The sequence below is a fragment of the Xiphophorus couchianus genome, chromosome 24 (assembly GCF_001444195.1).
Source record: "Xiphophorus couchianus chromosome 24, X_couchianus-1.0, whole genome shotgun sequence".
Taxonomy (NCBI): Eukaryota; Metazoa; Chordata; class Actinopteri; order Cyprinodontiformes; family Poeciliidae; genus Xiphophorus; species Xiphophorus couchianus.
Genome location: NC_040251.1, coordinates 1,129,236 through 1,140,788, shown reverse-complemented (window position 1 = coordinate 1,140,788; position 11,553 = coordinate 1,129,236).

Below are 11,553 nucleotides of genomic sequence, written 5' to 3'. Positions count from 1 at the left end.
GTGAGGTTATTTCCCAGAAACAGGCCCTCCCTATCCAAAACAAGTCCTCACAAAAAAGAAAGAAACACAAAAGTATCCACAGTCCCAGGAGCTAAAAAACAAACAAACCCTGAGCTGATAGATGGGATTCCTGATGCTGCAGAAAGTCTAAAGCGTGTGTTTTCACCGTTGCGCCGTCTTTTGTTGCTTTCTAGGAGTGACTCACTTTGCTGTTTCGCCGTCATTATGCGGCACGCTAATGGGGCTGCAACTACATCCTCGGAAAGTGACAAAAACAAGTGGACAGAGATCAGACTTAATGAGCCGGAGCGTTACTGTTACCGGTGAAACGGGTTTCTACGTCACAGCAGAAAGAACAGGAAGCCATCGAGAAATTACATTTGTTCAACAAATCTGACTTTTGTGCGGTCGGTTCTGGAGAAATGCGGTTCAGACTCAAAATAAGAAATGGTTGAAATTCTGCCAGTTTGAACTTTTGAGCAGCAATTTTCAAATTTTGCAACCAATTCTCAGCTGGATCTTGGCCTGGACTATGACTATGCCATTATGACTCATGAGTATAGTTTTCTTTTGTGTCCTCTAAGGCTTTCATGTGGGATTAACCCACATTTAGCTTCACAAGTGTAAATACTGACCAAGAAGAAGCTATAAAAATGGATTTCTCCTTTGAATCTTCTGCCCAGCCCTTTCAGGTTATGATTCCAACACTTTATAAAAAGATGACTTTATTGTATTAAAACTGTCCTGAACTACACCAGAAGCTAACTGTGTTCTGTTAGGTGCCGTCCATGTTTTCATGTCCATGTTGTAAAAACCTGCCTCGTATTACATGCTGTGTTTTGGCATCTGATGGCCCTTAAAAAGCCTAAAGGATCTGCTGCATTTCTCCGAGCAAATTGCCCGGATTGTGTTTCATTGCTCCGCCAGAACCTGAGCCAGCACGCCCTCTGCTCGTTGCTGAAATACTTTGCTTTCTCGTCCGAATGCCTCGTGGTCTCATTTTTATCACAGCTACATTAAGAATGTAGCCGTAGGAGAACTGAAATGCGCTTCTAGCTTTCTCCCTAACAAATAAACTACTGTGAAAATGTGTTTTACCACTTACAAACTTATTCTGCTATTTGATATTTTGTATTTTTTTACTTGTTCCAGATTATCACAAATTTCAATGTCAGGCAAAAGTAATCTGATCTTGTTTCGAATGCCTGATGTCAGCTGTTGCCACCAACGAAGCGGCAACCAGTTATTACGATGGGGGTGGGGGGGGCAACTTTTAACATTTTCTTCAATAAATTACATTGATATTTAAAAACTTTATTTTTCCATTTACTCAGGTTATCGTCATGAGGGGCTGGGCACCAAGGTTATATAGTTACTAAAAAGAACAAAATCACAAAAACTGAAATCGAAAAATCGTTTTGTTAACTGAAATGATTAAAAAGGTCATTAATGGGGAACAGTATCACGCATTTATAAAACTAACTAAGACATATTGAAATAATAGATATAACAACTTCAGCTTTTGTTTTTAATTCTATTTATTACCTTTCAAATTGATATGAAATAATTTTTTTTCCTCACACAAGCAGTTAATGTCAACAATAACTGAATACATTTTTGAAAACAGTTTTCTGTTGGGATTCATTACCTAATTGATGTACACATAATTAATTAAGGCATGAAAAAACTACTGCTACAACTAATAAAAATTAAGCTCAGACTCAACAATACTTAACTAATAATTACTAATAAAAGCCAGCAAACACTCTCTAAAAACAAATGAAAACACACTGAGCTAGACAAAAAGTCACAACGACATAATGAAAAGCCCAAATGTAATCGTTGTGAATCTAATCTGTTTTTTGTGTTACTAACACAATGTGTTTTCCCAAACTGGTTGAACCTGCTGGCAGAACAAATGTCACTGCATAATCCTGCCTTCAGCAACCAACCTCTATTCGGAGTCAAACATTGTAAATGCAAACTCTTATTTCTGGGCTGCGTACATTTGAGTTTGAGAGCAGCGAACGTATCGAGGTGCAGAAAACACGACAAAATGAGACAATAATGTCTCAATTATGTCGGCGGTGTTTGAGTCGGTGAAGACCGATGAAGAGTTTCAAGCATTCCGCTGCGTTGACGGCCTGATGGGATGAGATGCTGATCCAGTCCAAAAGAACCTCGAGTTTTCCCAACAATGTAGCATCTGTCTTCGTCTCCGGCATCTGATAGGAAGACAATGAGAGACTGACGGCCTTGAACATTCCTGCGCCCCCTCACAGGCCTCTCACAAGCTAGTCACTTCGCACGAGGGCGTGAACACTACTGGAAAACCCCCCCAAAAAACTGGTTGTCATTTTTTCACGTGTGCGCCATTTCAGGCCTGGACCACATTCATTGGGTGACAGAAGTGGCTATTAGCCTGTTAGCCAGAGGGGGCGGCACAAAGTCCTGCGTGTGTGTTGATAAGTAGGACAACTTGTGCTCATAGTAACAATGAGGCTGTGTGACAGCCAAGAAATACCAAGAAACACACATGTACGCGCACACACACAAACAAAAATATCTACAAAGCTCACTTTTGAATATTGTTTCGGAGTAATGCAGTGGAGTTTTGGTTGAAAAGAAAATCAGGAGAAGTGTTCCTTTACAAACCAGCACCCCACAAGTGTATTTAAAAGCCTTTTTTGTAGACCCATTCTGCCTGTATTCCGACTTATGGGAGAATGATCACTTGTGATGAAAAGTATCATTTAGAACAATGAAATTCTGCCAGATATACAGATAGATATTATCATTCTTCGACTCCATGAAGTCTCTTTAAGCTAATGCTACATGTAAATGGACATAAAATATGCTGTTGTAGCTTAATTTTTTAGAAAAACTAATAATTTTCTCACCTTAAACACAATCCTAATCACCTTGCTGTTCAGGGTTTTACTCCGTGCTTGAACAACGTGCCACAGCTTTCACACAAACTGGAAGTTATTCCTCAGTTTTTGCTCGTTCTCGTCTTTAAATTGAAAACTCCAGTAGTTACATCATCTTGTTTCTGCAGATTGTGTTTTCCAAATCACTAAAAATGGAAAAGTTGAGTTAGATTTAATTATGTTACATGCTTTTTTAAAGACTCTTAGTCTTTTTAGCACTGAAATATATTGATAAATGTCCTTTAACTGGAACCGTGTGCCAGATGTGACAAAGATTGATCTTTTCAGTGGCATTCTGGGTTATTTGTGAATAAAAGATGAATAATTCAACCCCTCCTCTGTCATGGTTATTGTTAAATATGGTGGAGGAAGTGTGATGGTTCTCTTTTGAAAGCCCATAAAAAAAGATGATGCTACCCTGCTAACATAGTTTAGGTAAATTAATTTAACTGTGGAACTGTTTGAGCAGGTTTTATCTTCACTGCTTGTGATTCCACAGAACAACCAGCAGCCTGTCAAGGGAGAAATAAAATCACACCACAACAAACTGATCCAATCTGACAATATGCTAATCACACTGACGAGATCGGATTCCTCCGACAGGCAGGTGCATGTCCCGTCAGGTTTTTGCTGGTTTACATAACCAACGACTGACAGACCCAGTGACGAGGGTTGAGATGCCCCGATGGCGTACAAAGCAACTTTTTGACACAACTCACCCATATTTTGAGCATTTATGTGTCCCACTGACATTTTGACTGCGTTATCAGGCTGCGGCCACAGAAAGGGCACGGAAACGATATGGGTAGAGGAAATAGTTAACGTTATAGATAGAGATCTGCCACTTTAAAAACAAATAAACAATGCATTGTCATGGTTCTCCGAGTGCACTGTTTGTTTGAAACGTTTGTGCGAACACATTAGTTAAAGTGTTTCAACTCCAAAATGAAATCTTAAATATTAGCAACACATGCTAGCAGAAACGTGTTTCTCTGCATTTTGTATTTTCCCGTTGCTATGCCCACTAAGGAAGTTGTGTAGCATTTGAGCAAGGCAGGCATCTTGGATTTTGAGGTCGGGGTAGGAGAGTGGTTTTCTTCAAGTGGTTTTCTCTTTTTTCTTCTTCTCGTTTTCATTGCATAAAAAGATGAACTGAAACGTCCGTAAAGATTTATTTGCTCATGTAGTTCTTGAGTTAAAATATTTAAGAAGCACATTGTGTAGGAAACAAAATAGTTTGATTAGCAAAATGTTTTAAGAAATGTCTTAAAGGTTTCATGAGATTAAGTGCATGACAAATAATAATAAACAAATAATCTTGTCAACAGATTATCCCACCTGAGCTTTGGGTCTTTGAATCTCTTACCATGAGCTTCTTCTCTGACTTGTGGGTCATAAACTTTCCATTTTTAGATAACTGACCTCATTTCTGTTTGGACTTCACCATACTGCTTCTGAAGAAAATCCATTACGCCGGACTTTATTTAGCATATTGGAGTAAAAAGATGGGGCTAATGCTATCAATTTTAAAAATAACATTTCTATTTTAGAAAAAGACACACTGAAGTTTGAGGTTGTAACGTGACAGAGCGTTCCTCTAGTAGAAGATTAACTTAGCATCTGGAAACCCCCAAGCATGGTTTTCAGTTGGAAGTATTAAAATAGCTTTTATAGCACATAATATCTTACAGTAATACCAGTGATAAAATCCTTATCAAACGTTTGGACACTTCAGTACCTGTCATGTCTCCCGCTTTGGCCAGAACTACCGTATTGTATCCCCTTACATTTTCTTCTTCTTCTTCTATGTCGTTTACTGGCAGTTTACAGACTTGGTTTATTACTGCCATTAACTGGACGGAGATGTAATCCAGAAACTCATTTTATCCTATATCTTTAAAATGTATTAATATTTTCCTGTAAATATCCCGTATTATACTCCTCTCCCCCAGGCGCTCTAAGCTCCTATGCTAGTTTTACCACCTCGACTCTCATGTTAGCTTTGCGTTACGGTAACGTAACGCTCCCTTACGTTACCGTAGTTCCAGGGGGGAACTAACGCAACGCTCTTACGTTAGTTCTCCCCGCTCTGACAGTAGCAATGGACGGCAAAATTTCACGTATGCTTCAGCTTGCTCCTGAGGTTAGCATAAATGCTAACTTCTCGTCTTTCTGCAGCTACTATTTAGCTAATTGGACATTTGCTTAAAATTGCAGCTCTGGGGCTCAGAACAAGCTGGACTGTGAATGAGTTTAGTTTTATGTGACACTGGAAGGTGCTGGATTTATATCTCATATTACAAAGTGTAAACAAAAGCAAATTAAAGTGCAGAGGCCCACTATTAGCCATGCTCACATTTGAAACAGGAGACCAGCCTCACCCCTGCTGCTCATTGTCTGTGTGGCTCACGGCTAAATATGTGTTTCACACTCTTTTTCAACAACTATGACACCTTATTTTTCACAAGTGGTCAGATGCTTTTTGTGCAACGGCGCGGTGTCTGCACGAAGCTCTGAGGAACTGAAAACTGGAGGTTAAAATGCGAGCGAAAAGGTCACAGGAAAGCGGATCTGGCTCGCAGAGAAAAGTGGAGAGGCTTGTTTTTATGGGAACACGAGAGGCAGCGGGGATGTTCTGTTTTGTTTGCTTGGCCTGGCTTTTCACATTCAAAACCTCCCGTGTCAACTTCCTCTAAATCCAAATGACAGTAACGCGGTTCTCATTATGAAACTTAAAACAGAAGAATCTCAGAGGCTTAATTTTTCTTATGCTTTTTGTTCTTTCTGGTGGAAAATTGTTGATTTATTTATTTGTTTTTTACACATCCACTGTGTGAGCAGCAGGCAGACTTAAATAAGACTCCAATTCTTAACGCCGCGTTGTCATGGAAATGTTTGCCAGGGCCAAATCTGAGCAGATGGCTTGAGAAAATCAATGGTGACGAACCAAACAAGCTGATCCGCTGATTTTCCTCAGACCCAGGGGAAAAGAGAGAGTTTGAGCTCGGCTTGCGTTGCACCACAGACAGTGGGTGTGTGAGTCTCCGCCGTGTGAGTTGGGTCAAGCGTGCTCGGGCCTGTCGCGCTGGTTGGTTGGTTGCCTCCTTTCTGCTTGTGGCTCAGACTTGTCAGAAATTCCCTGTAAAGGTGCGACCTTTTCTTGGATTCAAAGCCGAGGCCTGCAGCTTGGAAATCAAACGTCTGCTGAAACGCTGAAATATCCCATTTCATGGACTTAATATACATTACCTCTCAGAAATAATCATGCATGTTGTAGCTGAGTGGGATTTGATATGAGAGTGTAGAGCAAAGTAGCATGTTTTGGCTATCTTGCACATTTTTTGTAACATAAATCTGAAAGGTGCAGTGTGGATTTGTGTGCTGCCTCCTCTGACTCAACCTCCAGTCAGGCAGGTTCTCTGAGGCGTTGTCTAGATTCGATTGAGGTCAAATGGAGCTAAATAAAAAAATGCACACCACACTTTATGAAGTTTTGTGATTGTAATGTGACAAAATGTGTGGAAAAACAACAACAAAAGAATCAGACAGTGAAAGTTTTTGCAAGAAAGTGCGCTTGCATTTTATAGCTTTGCTTATTTTGTTTTAACTTTATGCCCTTTAACCTTTATCCTTCCCCCTCCGACCCTCCAGTATGAATGTCCTTGCTTCACCCTCTTTTTGCTTTCACTGTATTCATTTGAGAGAAATGTCAATGTGGCCCCCAAGAGACGGAGAAAGCACTCAGCCAGACGGACCGCCTGCCCTCAGCGCAGCTTTCCAATATTCCCCCTAATCCACTGTGATGCATCCATGGAGGCTATCGTGCTTGGAAGCAGCCAATCAGACCTCATATTATGTAATCCCCGCATTCATATAGAGAGAGAGGCGCAGACAAATCCTGCGCGGGTTCGTGCACAAACACAGACACACCACTTAAAAAAAAAACAACCCTTCTCCAGATCGGCCTTGGAGACCGTTTTTTCCTTTTTGTTCTTTCGGCTCTCTCAGAGTCCGGCCTGTGAACGTTCCTCCTCCTCCTGGTCTCCCGCTGTACATTCCTCAGACGCTAGGCCGTTCCCGGCAAGCAGATGGGGAGTTACTGCTGCCACTGTTGCACTTATGTCATCGCAACACATTGTGTGGGTATTAAAGGTGATGTTTAAGTCCCTGGTCGCCCTGAATGAAGTGTTTGTTTGTGTTGCAGTCGGCGTGCGCAGCCTCTGTTGAGCGGCGGGAGGGGGATTATAGTAGTAAAGTGGTTTAATGGATTCTTCCTGGCTCGTTTTCATCGTTCTTTTAACTGTGTTTACTTGCGTTTCGGCGGGAGGACAGTTTCTCGCTGCGGTTTATTTGCCTACATTTTCGCTGAGGCTGCGTAAGCTCTGTTTGGTACGATTTTTGTGGCTACAGTCCGTGGAAAGAAATAAAAAGGAGAAATATGTCAGATATTCTGGCAGTGAGATCCTGCATCCTGTGTTTTATGACCTGTATAACATGCCTGGATGCTAAGCGGTGCCAGACACCAGCTGCACTGTTCAATGACAAAGGTCACCACAATGAAAATGACAGCAGCAACTCATATATTCCAAAGGTACATAAGCAGCTGTCAGAGTACAAGCAGCGCAGTAAAGCAAACAAATAAAAAGCATGCTAGTAAAATAAATAAATTATGAAAAATGTATTGTTTATGTAGAACGTCTGGATTAAAAATTGTTTTTGAAGGTTTTCAAATCAGGAATGATGTTAGCAATTCTTACCCGGCCAATGGCGACTCTCACCTTGGTTAAGCCCCTCCCTCTGCCACCTGACCAATAAAAATGCAAGAAATTTTGTGGAATAAAATGCAGGCTTGCAAAAAGATGTTAGCATAAAAAAATACTTAAGGCCTAGTTGACGGATGGATGTTATTTTACAATCTGTTGTTTTTGCGTCCCCATTTATAATGCCGCCCTGGTCAGATACCCGTTTGACTGGAAAAATCAAAAATTCCTTGAAGTTTGCCCAGAAGTTTCATCTGAAGGACAATTGATTTCATGTAATGAATTAATTTTTTGTTGTTGTTACAGTCTTTATTAATCATAATTATGAAGCAACAAACAAAACAAAGAAAAAAGAAACATTAAAAATGGCTTGTAGGCGTGAGGGGCAGCCAAATATTTTTTCTTTTTTCTTTTTCAATGCATGTTTTGCAATATTACACTTCATATAAATCTTACAGGTTCCAATGAGTTGAGCATGAGTTGTATTAATATTTTGGGAATTTTGTAAATATGAACAACATTTAAGTATGTAAAAATTGTCAAGTTAGCCAGTAGCGACAGAGTTATTGCTAGGGGACGTGTTAAGCATAAGATTTGTTTATTCATACATGCCGATGTAAACGATTATCTGTTCATTTACTGCAATTTGCATTAGTAAAAATAACATTCCTCCTTTGTTGATATGGCAACCCAGCGGCTCCAGCCCAGGGGCCCACATCCTTGTACATCTGGCCCTGATTATCAAAATACAATTTGCAAAGTTAATTAGGAAACTAATAAAAAATAAAAAAATAAATAAATACATGAACAAGTTAAATAAAAATAAAACAAGAACAAACTCCCATCTTCTGAAACTATGAGAAACGAATCCTCAACCTCGTTCTTTGTCACTGTCCCTCATTGTACAGTATTAACTCACCCATGGCGGGAAAAGCCAGTCATGCTATTGTCTGATTAGTGGTGTGTGCATGGGTGTGTGTGTGTGGGGGATATGGCGGGTACTGCTGGCTGCAGACAACAGCCAACCAATAGGAGGACTCCCTGCTGCGACATCTGCTGTCCTCTTTCACTGATCTGTGGACGTTGCTGCTCATTAGCGGTCCCGGCTTAGCGTGTGTCCGTCCGTGTAACTGTGTGTGCGTGTCAATATCTGGATGATGAATTAACCGTGTCAGGTAAAGGAAGAGAGTAAAAATCCATATCCATGAGTCTTCCCTGTCCAACTGCACAAAGACAATCTTTGTGGGTGGGAACAAGATGGGCAGCGGGTGCTCTGAATGCTTTTCAAAGTCCGAGCTGCCTGAGCTCCAGGAGCCCACCAGGGGTCAGAGATCTTTTCTCACGGGGCCGGTGGAAAACAGAAGAACATTCCTCGGTCGCTCACGCGGAACTGACGCACGCTCGCACACACACCCACATACACACACGATCTCGATCTGCAGCTCCCACCTTGACTTTGTTTTCCCTCGTCTTGCCACGTGTGGCCGTATTTGGAGAAGGATGGACCGGCTGCCATTTGCAGAGCAGGAATTTCTTAATCTGGCCTCAACTCTCCATTCCAGTGTGATAAGATAAGGTGAGAGTCTATCCCAGATGGTAGGCAGGGAACAAAATAAACACTAGTTTCACCCCCCCCCCAAAAAAGAAAAAAATATCTCTACTGGTATTTTTTGAAAAAAAAAAAGAGAGAAAATCCCAATAAAAAATTCACTTATTGGATAAGAGATGTCTACATATTAACACTTTTTTTTTTTTACCAACCTCTGGGAAAAAAATATTAAGCAAAAGTATATCAACAAACATGTCTTTGGCATTTGAGGAAGTACGTTTGAGATCACGATCTGGGCTTTGACTAGGCCCAGAGCCTCACATTTTGGATGGATTATCATGGGTTATTTTGGTTCCAGTTCAACTTTCATGTTGTTCTTAGAGATGATATTACGTCTGGCCTTTCCTTCAATGAAAAAGTTTCCTCCTCGCACTTTAACAGTAGTAAGAGTTGCTAGTTTTTGACACATTTTAAGTGGAAATAAAGGTTTGGATGTCCACCAGAAATTACATGTTTTTTTAAGGACATTTTTTATTATTTTTTATTTAAACATATTTTCATGCTAAATTTCGTGTGAACAATGACCAAACGGGGCAAAAGGGGCCTTCACACATGATGTCAGCTGTGAAGAATGTGGGTTGTCTCTTTCCTCTGTTACACTGAAACCAGCCAGATAACCTGCCCAGTCCAAGGACAGCGTGCTGCCACGCCGCTCTGTCCATTAACTGTAGGATCACTGCGTTGGGCAGAGAGGGCAGCCATTGTTTCAGGCGTCTATGAGGAATGTTGTGATTATTAAGACAGGGACGTTGGTGAAAATTCTGCCACACAAACGTTTCTATTCGCCCTGCAGTGTGAACTGTTTTTCCTTGGTGGGACCCAACAGAACGCCTGCTTGGTTCTGCTTTCAATGTTGCGGTTCAGTTTGTCTCATGGCGAGCAGTTCAAAAAGTTCATGGAGAGGATGTTCAGAGCTCTAAAGTTACCCTTTCTCCTCCCCTCACTATCCTCTGCAGGGCCAAGAGAATTACATTAAACATTCTTCTTCTTCTGGGTCAAATTTATGAGTTTTATCAACATATGTGACATCTTGTTGCCATTATTTTGCTCTTTTAGATGCCTAAAGTTGATGAATTAAGCTCCCACATTTAATTCAGTGTCCGTGGTATCAAAGTAGTAAGACAAAGATTTAAAATAAATTTAACTTAGTAGCAGTTTTCAAGTGGTCATTGTCCAGGCGTTAGTGGATTTCTCTTGTTTATATGTTAATAACCGTGAACCAAGATTATGGTAGAAAAATAATTAGTCAGGCACTTTGCTGTTGGACTCAAAAAGAGCCAAGAAATATTTCCAAACAGCTCAATGAATCTTTATTGTAAGCCAAAAAAAAAAAAAAAAAATGCAATGGCTTTTTTTCAGCCAGCTAACCTGCAGTTTGCAGCAACATGTGGGGGAGGGGATGTTCTGGGTTTCTCTATGCGCCATACGTTCAAATAAAACAAAAAAATCTTTAGGGTTTTGTAACTGGAACTTTCTAAAAACCTTCGTGTGCTTTCAACAAGTCAGTGGAGCCGATTGAACGTCAATGCAAACTGACCCCTTTGGTTCCTAACGGCCATCATTAGTAGACTGGAGCAGATTTAGTTCCCTCTACGAGGATGTTGCTCCGAAGCTTCCTCAGTTCGCAGAAAAAATATAAACCGTAATGTTTTTGCCACTTTTCACTTGGCATTAAAAATGGTCCTTGCAGTTGACGTATTCTCTTTCAAAGAGGAAGAGGACGAAGAGGAGCTGCAGATGGAGAACCGAGAGCGACCTTTTCCCCGACGCGAAACCTCCACACTTCTGCATTTGCTCCTGAGCGAGGAGGAAGTAGGAGAACTGACTTCCTGCCTGTGAAACAAGTGGGCGAGGACAAAAAAAGACAAAAAAATAAAAAATGGAGGAAGGCGGGGCTTATTGTATCGTCATCGTACTATACCCAGAATCCTTTTGTGAGCGAATTCAAGTTTGCAGAAAGGCAGGAAGTGCGACCCCCCCAGGCTTGATAACAGTGGGGGCGGCTATTGCTGCAGAAAGTGTGGCGGAGACAAGGAAGTGTCTGTTTGGCTTCCTGTTGGTTGTTTTGTGAGATGTGAGCAGCTCAATGTGCCTTTATGTGTCAAAATTAACTGTTTGTGCTTTGAGGGCCACACACCAACTCTACACACATACGCACACAGAGGCCTTCTACGGGAAGAGAGATGCCTCAAAACTGGACTCCGACGGCCTTTGGATATCGTTGAGCTTTCAGGAATTTGAGTGGCTGCTGCTG